The following is a 12,693-nucleotide window of genomic DNA, read 5'->3' on the forward strand; positions in this document are numbered from 1 at the left end:
CTCCTCAAAAATTCGTCGGAGATCTAATCGACGCAGAACAGCAAGTTGAATCGATGGATTCTTTTTGTTGCGTAAAGGATCTTGTGTACAACTCTTTGTTCACTTTGTAACCTGATCTAAATCATATTATAATATGGGAATATGTATTTAGATCAATGGAGCTTGGTTGGGTGTTTGTCGTTGATCTAGAAAAGACAAAACTAGTTGATGGAATTGAAGGAGAAGCAGAAGAGAAAGACTTTGGGGTGTCTCTACCAATTTCCAGCACATGGAATTATGAAAAAACTTTTGGAAACTCCAGTCATATGTCTTGTATTTATAGAGTTATCAATTTTCATATGCACAATCCGAAGTTTCTAGAGAAATCTCAAAAAATATGGAAACTAGCCACAATTGGAAGCTCAATTGGGAAAAGCAAGTAACTCCCCATTATGAAAACCCTACGGGACTCCCCCAAGCAATCCCTTGGGTGCTCATGTGGCTCCTTAGTTTCAAATTTGGTTGTTTCTTCTTTCTGTCTATTTCTCTTTCCAATTTCATCAAGTGTTGCTTTAATTTGAAAAAAACAAATCAAGCAATAATATTCTAAATATTATTTGAATTCTAAATTGATAATGGCACACCACATGGGCGTGTGGCGATGGGTCCCACCCAGATTCGTCCCATGTGGGTCCACTTATCCAATTCAAATTCTTATTGCATTTCACATTTAATTCCAAATTAAATTAATGCAATCCACTCCTATCTAATAGAATTAAAGCTCCAATATAATTTATGATATTCCCAAAATACACTTATGGTTGACACTTAACCATTTTGGTATTCCCAATGTTTCCCATAGTGTCTATACACTACATACATTGTGTAAATCCTTTCAATGCATCCAATGCCAGTTCGTGTAAGCAACTAAATAAATGCGGGACCTCTATCTAATAGATTATAATAGGTCAATCAAGTGGTCAGTGGGATCATAGCAAGGATTTAACGGAAGATCTTACAGAACCCACAAGTGGGCCCCATTACGATTATTGCTCCGTAGTCAATTCTACAATCGCATTGAGTCAGCGGTTTCCATCGAGATGTATCCCTGAAGATAACCGTCAAATCATTATACCCCTAATCACATGAAATATGCTGTAAGCCCAATGGTTTTTACCTTGGCATTCCCATCTTGTTTTGATGATTCCAATACACAAGTGATCTTTTATCACTAATGTGTTTGAATGTCTAAGTTGTAGATTATGATAAAGTAAGATCAAGGATGCTTGGATTGAAGGCCAAGAAGCTCACATTGGACCACAAATTGGAAGGCCAAAGTCATCAAGCAAGAAGTCATGAAGACTTGAAGACATGAAGAAATTCATATTGAAGACCATTTTTTGTCTTTTAGAATGTAATTGATCCAAACCTAGATTAGGTTTTTTAGAGGCATAATTAAGTTAATCTCACACACCCTAAATAAACAAGTGATTGTATTTGTGGAGTTCCAACACCTTGGAACCCTCATAGCAATCCCATCTTGGTTGAGAATTGGAAGCCCAAAACAGAACTGAAAATCTGCTCTGCATAGGCTTCTCGGAACTCCGAGAGTTTTTCTCGGAACTCCGAGAGTTTTTCTCGGAACTCCGAGAATTCTCGGAACTCCGAGAATTATTCTCGGAACTCCGAGAAATGGTCCAGTAGACATTTTTTTATCTTCTGTTAGAATTCCCGGAACTCCGAGATTTTTTCTCGGAACTCCGAGAATTATTCTCGGAACTCCGAGAACACTAATAACGGCTAGATTTATATCCGTTGGTGTTTTTCCAGAAATTACCGTAATGCCACTGAACGGTCATATTTTGTTTTTCCTATAAATATGGGTGTTCTAAACATTCAAAGGATCAATCCTAACACTCTAAAACTTCATTTGAATATCCAAGAGTGAATCAAACTTCAATTGTGCCTCTCATCACCATCTTTAGGATTTGGATCATAAGCTCAAATTTGTACATCCATTTTATAACCCTTGTGAGGGATTTTTCATTTCTTTCTTTCAACCTTCGAGTGTTGTATTCGGGCGAGTATTCGGAGAAGCGAAGCCCATTCTCCGTGGTGAGGATAGCCACCAAGGTTAAAGCTGCTGGGGTGAGGATAGCCACCAAAGTTAAAGCTATTGTAATTGGCATTCGATCTTCGCCAAGGTTAAGAAGATCAAATAGTGAAGCCATCAACGGGTTTGGTTGGTGGAGTGGAGTAGGCCTCGGATTTGAGGACCGAACCACTTTAAATCTCGGGTGCACTCTTTCTATCTCTTTGCTCTTTTATTTGCATTGCACCATTAGATTTAACTTGTATGCTTGAATATTGATTCCTGATCTCTTAATCTTAAAATCGGTTTAAAGGTTTTAAATTGGTAGATTCTATTTCTTAAAACAACCATATTCTCCCTCCTCATTGTGTTGCCATTCTAGTATAACTTGGGACCCCTCTACATCGGATTTTCATATGCAATTCCTTTCTCCATGTCCACATTTGCAGAGTTGAGTCCTACGAGGGGGTGGACATCAACTACCCCTGGGCTCACTCACGGTATACCTTTCAGTCAAGCAGTGTTGGCCCGCAAATGTATTTGCTAAAATCATTTCAAAACTTATTTTGTGAAATCCTTTTGATATACACTTTATCAAATCCACCTGGCCAGGTATTTTTCTAAGCCTACTGCTCTGACCAAAACCGTAGAAGTTATCCTATAAAATAGGTGGAGAATTCCATGCTGGGTATCACTATTGACCTCAAAAGTTTGTCCATCACTCCAGTACTACCCTCTTGTGACTCAAAGAGAATCACGGTTAGATAGACAAAAAATGAGGAACTCGCCAACAGATCAATATGACCCCTCATGTCAAAGGACATGTAAAGGATCCAGTCTGGTAGATAACTCAACTGTCTTCTGTCCACAAGCTATTCAAATGTGATCCTGTTCAGTACGCAATCTCATTGTCGTACCCAATCTATCTTACTTAGGATCCACTACCCTAGTGATTGAGATAAGTTACTCTACATCTCGTGCATGTTGACAAGATAGATGCTAGTTGTATACAGGAGGAGGTGTCCAACCTCAACCCCAACTAGGAACTATTAAGGTCTGCAAAGAACCAGAATCTCATATCTCTTTGCTCCCTAGGATCTATGTATCCATGAGCATGAGTCTCCTACTTTGCTACCTAAGGACAAATACGTGCCAGTAACAAGTAGTATGTCACACATATTTAACTTTCAGTACCCATAAATTGTCATGAAAAGAAACTTTCATTGATTAACATGTGAAATATACTGGGTTTTAGGGCACCAAGTCTAACATTATTCTGTATAGTGATCCGTTCAATGAGTGATCCAATGATCACACCCATTTTACATACTTAGAGTCAACTACTCCACTGACCGAGATAAGTCACCCAATGCATGTATGGAAGCAGGTCTAATGTTGGTTGTGTACAGGTGCAAGATGTCCAATCTCAACCAAATTCAAAAAAATTATATGTCTACGAAGAACCGGAAGGTCATATCTCCCTACCACATAATCTTTATGTGCATGACCAATCCTACGATGTTGCCTAAGGACAAACATGTGTCTAGAAGCACATAACACACTCCAATAAAGTGCCAAATAGATGTCATGAAATAATAAATTGTCATCAACATAACAATTTCAATACAACTAGCTTTTATGGCATACATTTACACAGTACACTCGGCGACAAAAAATTGTCCCATGATTCCTAGTAAACAAATCCATAGTATACATAAGATTTTGGATCCATTTTTCGGAAGCTGGCGGACGACCTTCGATATTAAGACTCTCATACAACATCGTATTGTTTGGACCAAGATATTCTGGTGGTCGTATTCGACTGCCGAAATCGCCAGTATTATTTGTAAATTTACTTATCGTTTTAGGGTATTTTAGCTATTTTCTGGAAACAAAAACAACTCGACGAACTTGGGTATATTTCTTTTCTTTTTGCACACATTTCCCAATTACCAGTCCCCAGTTTTTTAACAAACACAGGTTCTCGTCATCCTAGCGGCTCTCATTAAAATTGTTGGATGATCAAAACCTTTCATTTATTAGGCTCCAACTCAAATAGTTCATGTTCTTTGATGAGCACATTTATGTGTGAATTATAGGTAGGAAAAGCACGCATTTCTCTCATTTAAAGCGGTGCTACTAAGGTATTTTTTGTGTTTTTGGTGTTTCAGGTTGTTTTCTAGATTTTCACAGAAAATAGAGCTAAGAGATGGAATTGCAAAGAAAATTCAAGGATCTATATGGTTTGCAAAGATGAAGTGTGTGTGATTTGGATCTCTACCTTCTCACTGCCAGTTACAAATTTGGGAAGGCAAATTGGAAAAACAACTAATTCGTATTTTAGTATTAAAATGAATGGTTCGGATTACACCACACTGAATTCCAAGTTGCTGGAATCGAATTAAAGCTGCTGGAATCAGTTGCTGGAATCGAATTAAAGCTGCTGGAATTCCATGTTGCTGCTAGAATCAGTTGCTGGAATCGAATTAAAGCTGCTGGAATTCCATGTTGCTGCTAGAATCAGTTGCTGGAATCGAATTAAAGCTGCTGGAATTCCATGTTGCTGCTGGAATCAGAAGCTGGAATCAGTTGCTGGAATTAGCAAAGCTGCTGGAATTGAATTGGAATTGAACTGGAATGGAATCAGGTTGCTGGAATTAGCAAAGCTGCTGGAATGAGAAGCTGGAATCAGTTATTGCTGGAAACAAAAGAGGCCTGATGGCATGTATTACATGCAAAAGTAGCCCACGTTTTTCTTTGGAGAAAAATAGCAATTTCCTAATTGCTATACATGCAAGTGGGACCCACTTGAACATGGGAGGAAAATAGCATGCACTCATTCCCACGTTTTGGTTTGGCAAAAGAGCACCAATTCCCACGTAAGAGTAAGAGGAGCAAGAGAAAAGTCAACAAAAATTTACTAAAAGCGAATACCAAGTGGCTGAAATTATGAAGAAAGAAAAGATGAAGTTTGCCATTACCAACAAATACTCAAAGTTACAAAATTGCCAACTACAGGTGGTGATTTCCAAAATTACAATACACTTTCCAAAAGTTAGTGTTTCTCTTGAGTGTTGAAGATAGAAAGGGAAAAAAATATTATATTAAAGAGAAATCTACATCTCTCTCCATTCTCTCTACAATTCTCCACCATTCTCAAGCTCTCTCTCTCTCTCTCTCTTAGGTTTTCTTGTTCTCTTTCATGTTCTTTTGCTTTTCTACTCTCAACCAAGGATCAATCATCCACCATTCAAACTCAAGGTGACATTAAAGCTTGAAGGAGAAAGATTCAACCAAAGATTGGAGGAGAAAAAGAATAAGTTCTTTTTATTTTTTTTGTCATTTATTTTTCAAGTTCAAGTTGATGTATTTTTGTTTCAATTCAAATTAGTGGAGAGTTTATTTTTCTTTTAGTTTTATTTTCAAGTAATTATACATGGCACTCTTTCTTCCATCTATCTCTTTTATTTTTATTTTTCTTCCCTTCTTCATGAATAACTAAATCCTAATTACTTAGGGTTTAGTTGAAGCCATGGGGAAGGAGAAATATTTATAATTAGATCAATCTACTCAATTGAAAAATTGTGTAGGATTTTGTGTTTGAAAAATCACAATCATTCATGCCATTGGCTTTCCCCTTTCGTATGAATGATTGTTGATTAACAAATATAAAGTTCTATATAATCAATGTAAATTGGAGAGTGGATTTGATTAATTACTTATAAGGAATGACATCCCTTTGATCTTATCCCTTCTTGACTAGTTAATTGAATTTTCAATCAAATTCAAGAGATGTTTTAATTAATCAATCTAATCCAAACCCATGGTGGATTCTAACCCTAAGTAATCTTTTATATTGAATTAAGATTTTTTCACTATTCCAAATTACTTTCGCAATTTTTCAATTAACTTAGGCCTTTAGAATTTTAATTTTCTAATTAGATTAGATAAGTAGTTAATCAAGATCATTAGAATTTTGGTACACTTTGCCTAAATTAAGATTTCCAAATCAAGATCGTAGTTGAATTTGATTCTTGGATTGAATAGAATACACGCTTATATATAGTGTTGGCTCCGAGGTCTAAGTCCACGGAAATCCTGAGTCCATTCCAGGCAACACTATATCATAGCTAATATTCTAATCGGTACAAGAATATGATTGACAACTAGATTTCTCTTCCCTGAGTTTGACCCGTATTTACACGATCCGTGCACTTGCGGTTATTTAATATCTCTAACATTCTTAAATCATCCATGTTGATGCCAAAATCCGAACTCGAAACTTAGGTGGTTGGTGAAGACGACGGTGAGTGAGCACATAGTCCAAAAGTTAGAGGGCCAGAAGTTTGGAATTTGGGGGGAACCCCTCAAGTGAGTAATTGGCATTGAACAATGAATCAGAGAGCAATGGAGAGGAAGGAGAACTTGGGTGGATTTTTGGGATCGAAGAAGAGATCACCGTACCTTCGCCGAGGTTCCCTTTATGGGTTTGGAGAGAGTCAAAGGCATTCTTCGTGATTTGTCTTTCGCGGAGTCTGTTGATTGGGCAGGCTTTCAGAAAGGCCAGTCTCCGCCTTGATCATTAGCGCTAACGGGGTTGCCATTGTTAGAAAATTGATGTGCAAATCTGTAATTTAGGATTCGAGAATACCTTATAACAAATTAATCTCACAACTTGAAGACAGAGATCAATAATACTATTTTCTGCAATAATAATCTGTAAAGGAAAAAAGAAATCGTTAGATCACTTATCGAGTTGAGGCACGAAGAATCTTCGCTGTCCTTAAGGCAAATCTCGCCCCCCCCCCCACTATGACGAATCAACGGTACAGATGGGCGTCTCGGAGTATGCCTCCAGGATACAACAACTCTCGCTCCAGGGGTGTGCACTCACGCAGCCCGGATGCCTAAGAACTCGCTTATATTTGCCAAAAGCCTTGAGCAGAAAACCAGAGAGAAAGCCAAAGAAGAGAAAGAGCAGAAGAAGAATCCGTCAAGGATATATTTCTGTTTTCTCTAAAAACCGATTTTATAGAAAGGTAATCGATACGTTAGGATGAAACGTCGCACTCTTTTAGTGCATGAGAGACGTTTTCCAAACGGTCACTAAAGGCAAGATGTGTTATGCATCAGTAGAGGTGTCTTTTGGACTTGAACCTTTACTTAGTGTAGGTATATTGAGTTTATCAAGTACTCGGTGAACATGCGTCTTGAACCAAACACTTTTAGTAATAAATTGAGACAACATACCACACACACAAAACAGAAGGCATAAGCAAGTTCATACGGTGTCGCACTTTTCGGCCATGTGCTATGTCCTGTTTTTATGAGCGCTCTAGAGAAATTAGCCCATTCTCATAGGAAGCGGCCACACTTCCACACTCATATAGGTGTATCTATCAGGAGTGCCCTATAACTACGCACCCCACTGACAATCAGCTAGTCAGCTATAGATAACATTAAGAGTTCTATCATCCTCTTTTTGTTACAGGTTGCACCCATATAATAGGGATAGGCTTAGTGAACTTAATTCACATACAACTTGGTGCAAGACAGATCACTCAAATAACTTGTTTTTCCCCTTGAACCTACTTCTTGAGATCTCCAGTCAGATAGGTTGGGTTCCTGTTATAGGTGATCTAACCAGTGGGCTTCAGCCCCATCCCCCTCGATGTGCTCATGACTAAATTTTTATTTAGTCATTTTGTAAGACAATCTGATATATTATCACTTGATCTTACATAATCAATGGTTATCACTCCATTCTTCAACAACTGTCTTATGGAGTTATGCCTCCGACGAATGTGTCGGGATTTACCATTATATACATTATTACCTGCTCTTCCAATAGCAGCTTGACAATCACAGTGGATTGTAATACCCGGTACTGGCTTATTCCAAAATGGAATATCAGTCAGAAGGTTTCTAAGCTATTCAGCTTCCTCACTTGCTTTCTCTAAAGCAATAAACTCAGACTCCATAGTCGATCTGGCTATACACGTTTGCTTGGTTGATTTCTAAGAAACTGCTGCACTTCCTAGAGTGAAAACATATCCACTCCGTGATTTGGTCTCAAATCCAGATACCCAATTTGCATCGTTATACCCTTCTAATACAACAGGATATTTAGTGAAAGGCAAACCATAGTCTATGATTCCTTTAAGATATTTCAATACTCTAATTAGAGCTTCCTAGTGATCACCACCAGGATTACTGGTATAGCTGCCGAGTCTTCCTACTGCATAGGTTATGTCTGGCCTAGTGCAGTTCATCAAATACATTAGACTCCCTATAACTTTAGAGTATTCAAGTGGATTTACTCCACTTCCTTTATTCTTACATAATCTTATACTAGAATCATATGGAGTAGCCACAGGTTTACAATCAAATTGATTAAACCTTCTAAGAATTTTTTTCTACATAATGAGACTGAGATAGAATTATTTATTCTGGGTTTCTTTTAATTTTGATACCCAGGATTACATCTGCCATTCCCAGATCTTTCATATCAAAATTATTTGATAAAATTTTTTTAGTGCCTTTAATTACACTAATGTCTGTTCTGATGATTAACATATCATCTACATACAGACAAACAATAACACCACTATCCCCACTAAATTTGCTATATACACACTTATCTGATTCATTTATTATGAATCAATTTGATAGCATCACACTATCAAACTTCTCATGCCATTGTTTTGGGGCTTGTTTCAAACCATATAGAGATTTTATAAGTTTACACACATTTTGCTCTTGGCCTTATATTACAAAGCCTTCAGGTTGATCCATATAGATCTCCTCATCTAATTCACCGTTCAAAAATGCAGTTTTGACATCCATTTGATGGATTTTCAGGTTATAGATTGCAGTTATGGCAATTAAAATTCTTATTGTAGTTATTCTGGTTACAGGTGAATATGTGTCAAAGAAGTCCATTCCTTCTTTTTGCTTGAACCCTTTAGCTACTAATCTAGCTTTATATTTATCTATAGTTCCATCAGTTTTAATTTCTTCCTAAAGATCCACTTGCAACCAGGAGGTAGATCTGTCAAGATCCATGTCCCATTACTCAAAATGGAGTCTATTTCACTCTTGACAGCTTCTTTCCAGAATGAAGAATCTGGAAGGGACATTGCCTCTTTATATGTCTTTGGATCTTCTTCTAGAAGATAGGCAATGAACTCTGGACCAAAGTTTTTCTCTACTCTTGCCCGTTTACTTGTTCTAGGCTCTACTGATTCTTCAGACACTAGATGGTCTTTATCTATAGATTCAAAGGGTCTTTTAATTGTGTTCTCACTTAGACTAGTCTTATAAGGAAATAAGGTTTCGAAGAATTCAGCATCTCTGGATTCTATTATGGTGTTAGGTTGCATATCAACATGATCTGACCTATAAATCAAGAACCTATATGCACTACTGTTTTGTGCATATCGAATGAATGCACAATCAATAGTCTTAGGACCTAACTTAGTACTCTTAGGATCTGGAATCCTAACTTTAGCTAAGCACCCCCACACTTTAAGATATTTAAAATGTGATTTTCTATTCTTCCATAGCTCGTAAGGAGTTTTGTCAGAATCTTTAAAAGATATCTTGTTCAGAATATAACAAGCAGAGAGAAGAGCCTCTCCCCATAAATTTTTAGGTAATCCTGAACTTCCTAACATAGAATTTACCATGTTCATTAGAGTTCTGTTTTTACGTTCAGCAACCCATTTTTCTGTGGAGAGTATGGTGCAGTAACTTGATGTATTATGCCTTGGTTTTCACAAAATTCACTAAAAGCATTAGAAGTGTATTCACCACCTCTATCAGATCTTAAAATTTTGATCTTCTTTTCTAACTGATTTTCTACTTCAGTTTTATATGTAATGAATTTATCAAAAGATTCATCTTTATTTATAATAAGATAACAGTACAATATCTAGAGAAATCATCTATAAATGTAATAAAATAACTTTTACCTCCTCTAGTTAAAACATTGTTTAAGTCACATACATCACTGTGAATTAAATTTAATAGTTCTATTTTTCTTTCTTCTACTTTGTGAAAAGGCTTCTTAGAGTACTTTGATTGCACACATAATTCACATTTCTCTACTACTTGATCACTTTTAGGAATTAAACCTATGGTCATCATTTTCTTTAAAGATGCATAGTTAATATGACCTAGTCTACCATGCCATAAACAAGAAGAATCAGTAATATAAGCAGAAGAAGATGAAGGTTTATTCATAATGTTCTCAGTTACATTCAGTTTGAATAAGCCCTCACTAGAGTAACCATTTCCCACAAATTCACCACTTTTAGTGATTACAAATTTATCAGCCTCAAAAACCAGTTTAAAACCTTTCTTGATCAGAAGTGACCCAGACACCAGATTCTTTCTTATATCTGGTACATGAAGGACATCACAGAGCTACAGAACTTTTCCAGATGTAAGCTTCAACAGCACTGTTCCTTTACCCGTCACAGCAGATGATGATGAGTTTCCCATGAAAAGCTGCTCTCCATCCCCTACAAGCTCGTATGAAGAAAATACACTTCTGTCACTACAGATGTGTTTGATGGCACCAGTGTCCACCCACCAGTCCTTCACGTTACTAACCAGGTTCACTTCAGATACTACGGCCGACAGATATTGATCTTCAGTCACATTAGCCTGAGGCGCATTGTTTCCTTGAGAGTTTTTCTTCTTATCATTTTTCCGACAGTTTTTAGCATAGTGGCCTGCTTTCCTACACACAAAGCAGTTACCCTTCTTTTTCTTGAAATCCTTATTATTTTTCTTGAAATGACCTTTTCCTGATCCAGATGCAGGTTTAGAAGAAGTTTTCTTTCCAGATGAAGATTCAGTGAGATTTGCCTTAAAGTTAAACTCATAGGCCTTAGATTTCTGTTTTCTGAAACGATTTTCATCTTCAGTTCTAAGATAAACAAACAAGTCTTGAAGAGAAAAATCATTTCTATCATGCAATAATGTGTCTTGGAATTTCTCCCATGAAGGTGGTAGTTTTTCAATAATTGCACAAATTTGGATCTGTTCTTCTATTTTGATCCGTCTAGCAAGAATGTCAGAAACAATCAATTGGATCTCATTCAGTTGATCCATAATGGATTTTTCATCTACCATCTGATATCGAAAATATTTTCCAATTAGATATTTCTTAGAACCCGCTGCTTCGACTAGGTATTTCTTCTCTAGAGTTTCCCACAACACTTTTGCAGACTCAATTCTAAAAAATACATCAAACAATTGATTACAGAGACAACTCAGTATATGACCTTTATAGAGATAGTTATCTCTTTTTCTTTTCTCAGTGAGATGAGTTCTAGCAGGTTCTTCCTCATCACGTAATGAGTCAGGATCATTCAAGATATAGTCTAGGTTTAGAAAAGTGAGAAAGAATCGCATTTTTCCTGCCATCTACCGAAATCTAATCCGTCAAATTTCTCCGGTCTTTCGGTTTGGGAAGCCATGATGATTAATTTTCAATAATCGAAATCCCAAAAATTACAGATCGAAGATTTGCCTTAAGAATGTTAGAAAATTGATGTGCAAATCTGTAATTTAGGATTCGAGAATACCTTATAACAAATTAATCTCACAACTTGAAGACAGAAATCAATAATACTATTTTCTGCAATAATAATCTGTAAAGGAAAAAAGAAATCGTTAGATCACTTATCGATTTGAGGCACGAAGAATCTTCGCTGTCCTTAAGGCAAATCTCGCCCCCACTATGACGAATCAACGGTGCAGATGGGCGTCTCGGCGTATGCCTCCAGGATACAACAACTCTCGCTCCAGGGGTGTGCACTCACGCAACCCGGATGCCTAAGAACTCGCTTATATTTGCCAAAAGCCTTGAGCAGAAAACCAGAGAGAAAGCCAGAGAAGAGAAAGAGCAGAAGAAAAATTCATCAAGGATATATTTCTGTTTTATCTAAAAATCGATTTTATAGAAAGGTAATCGATACGTTAGGATGAAACGCCACACTCTTTTAGTGCGTGAGAGACGTTTTCCAAACGGTCACTAAACCACGATTAAGGAATCTCAAACGGTAAAAAAGAGTTAAAACAAAATAAATAAATTCTTGACCGTTAAAAGGAAAAATAAATAATAGAAAAAGAAAAGCCTTAGGTCCACGCGCGCGGCCGGGCGGCGCGCGTGTGTGGTAAGATCAAAAGCCTACCGAACCCAAGTGGGCGATCCGTGCTCGTAGGATCCCCATGACCTCTTGCTCATTCACAAGGCTAAGAGAGTGAAAGTATATATATGGCCATTCTCATCCTCTCACACTTCCCATCTAGGACTAAAGTTTTCTCATGACTTTAGTCTTTTTGGGGGGAAGCCCAAAAGCATACATATAATGACTAAAAACACCACATTGTAAGTTTGAATTACAAAAAGACTTTTTTTCACATAAAAAGTCAACAGCTATTTTGAAAGGCAGTTACCAATAATGGTGCTCGGGATGGCGCAAAATGACCTTCCTTTCCCTAATTGTTATTAGTCGTTCGGATCCGTTGACCAGCTCAGGGCCACATTGCGACAACCTATTGGAGGTTGGATTCTCACATTAACATATTGCCCCCACTTCCTTGGGGGA

The sequence above is a fragment of the Tasmannia lanceolata genome, unplaced genomic scaffold (genome assembly GCF_043159265.1).
Source record: "Tasmannia lanceolata isolate RefF3 unplaced genomic scaffold, GAP_Taslan_0.1 ptg000025l, whole genome shotgun sequence".
NCBI lineage: Eukaryota > Viridiplantae > Streptophyta > Magnoliopsida > Canellales > Winteraceae > Tasmannia > Tasmannia lanceolata.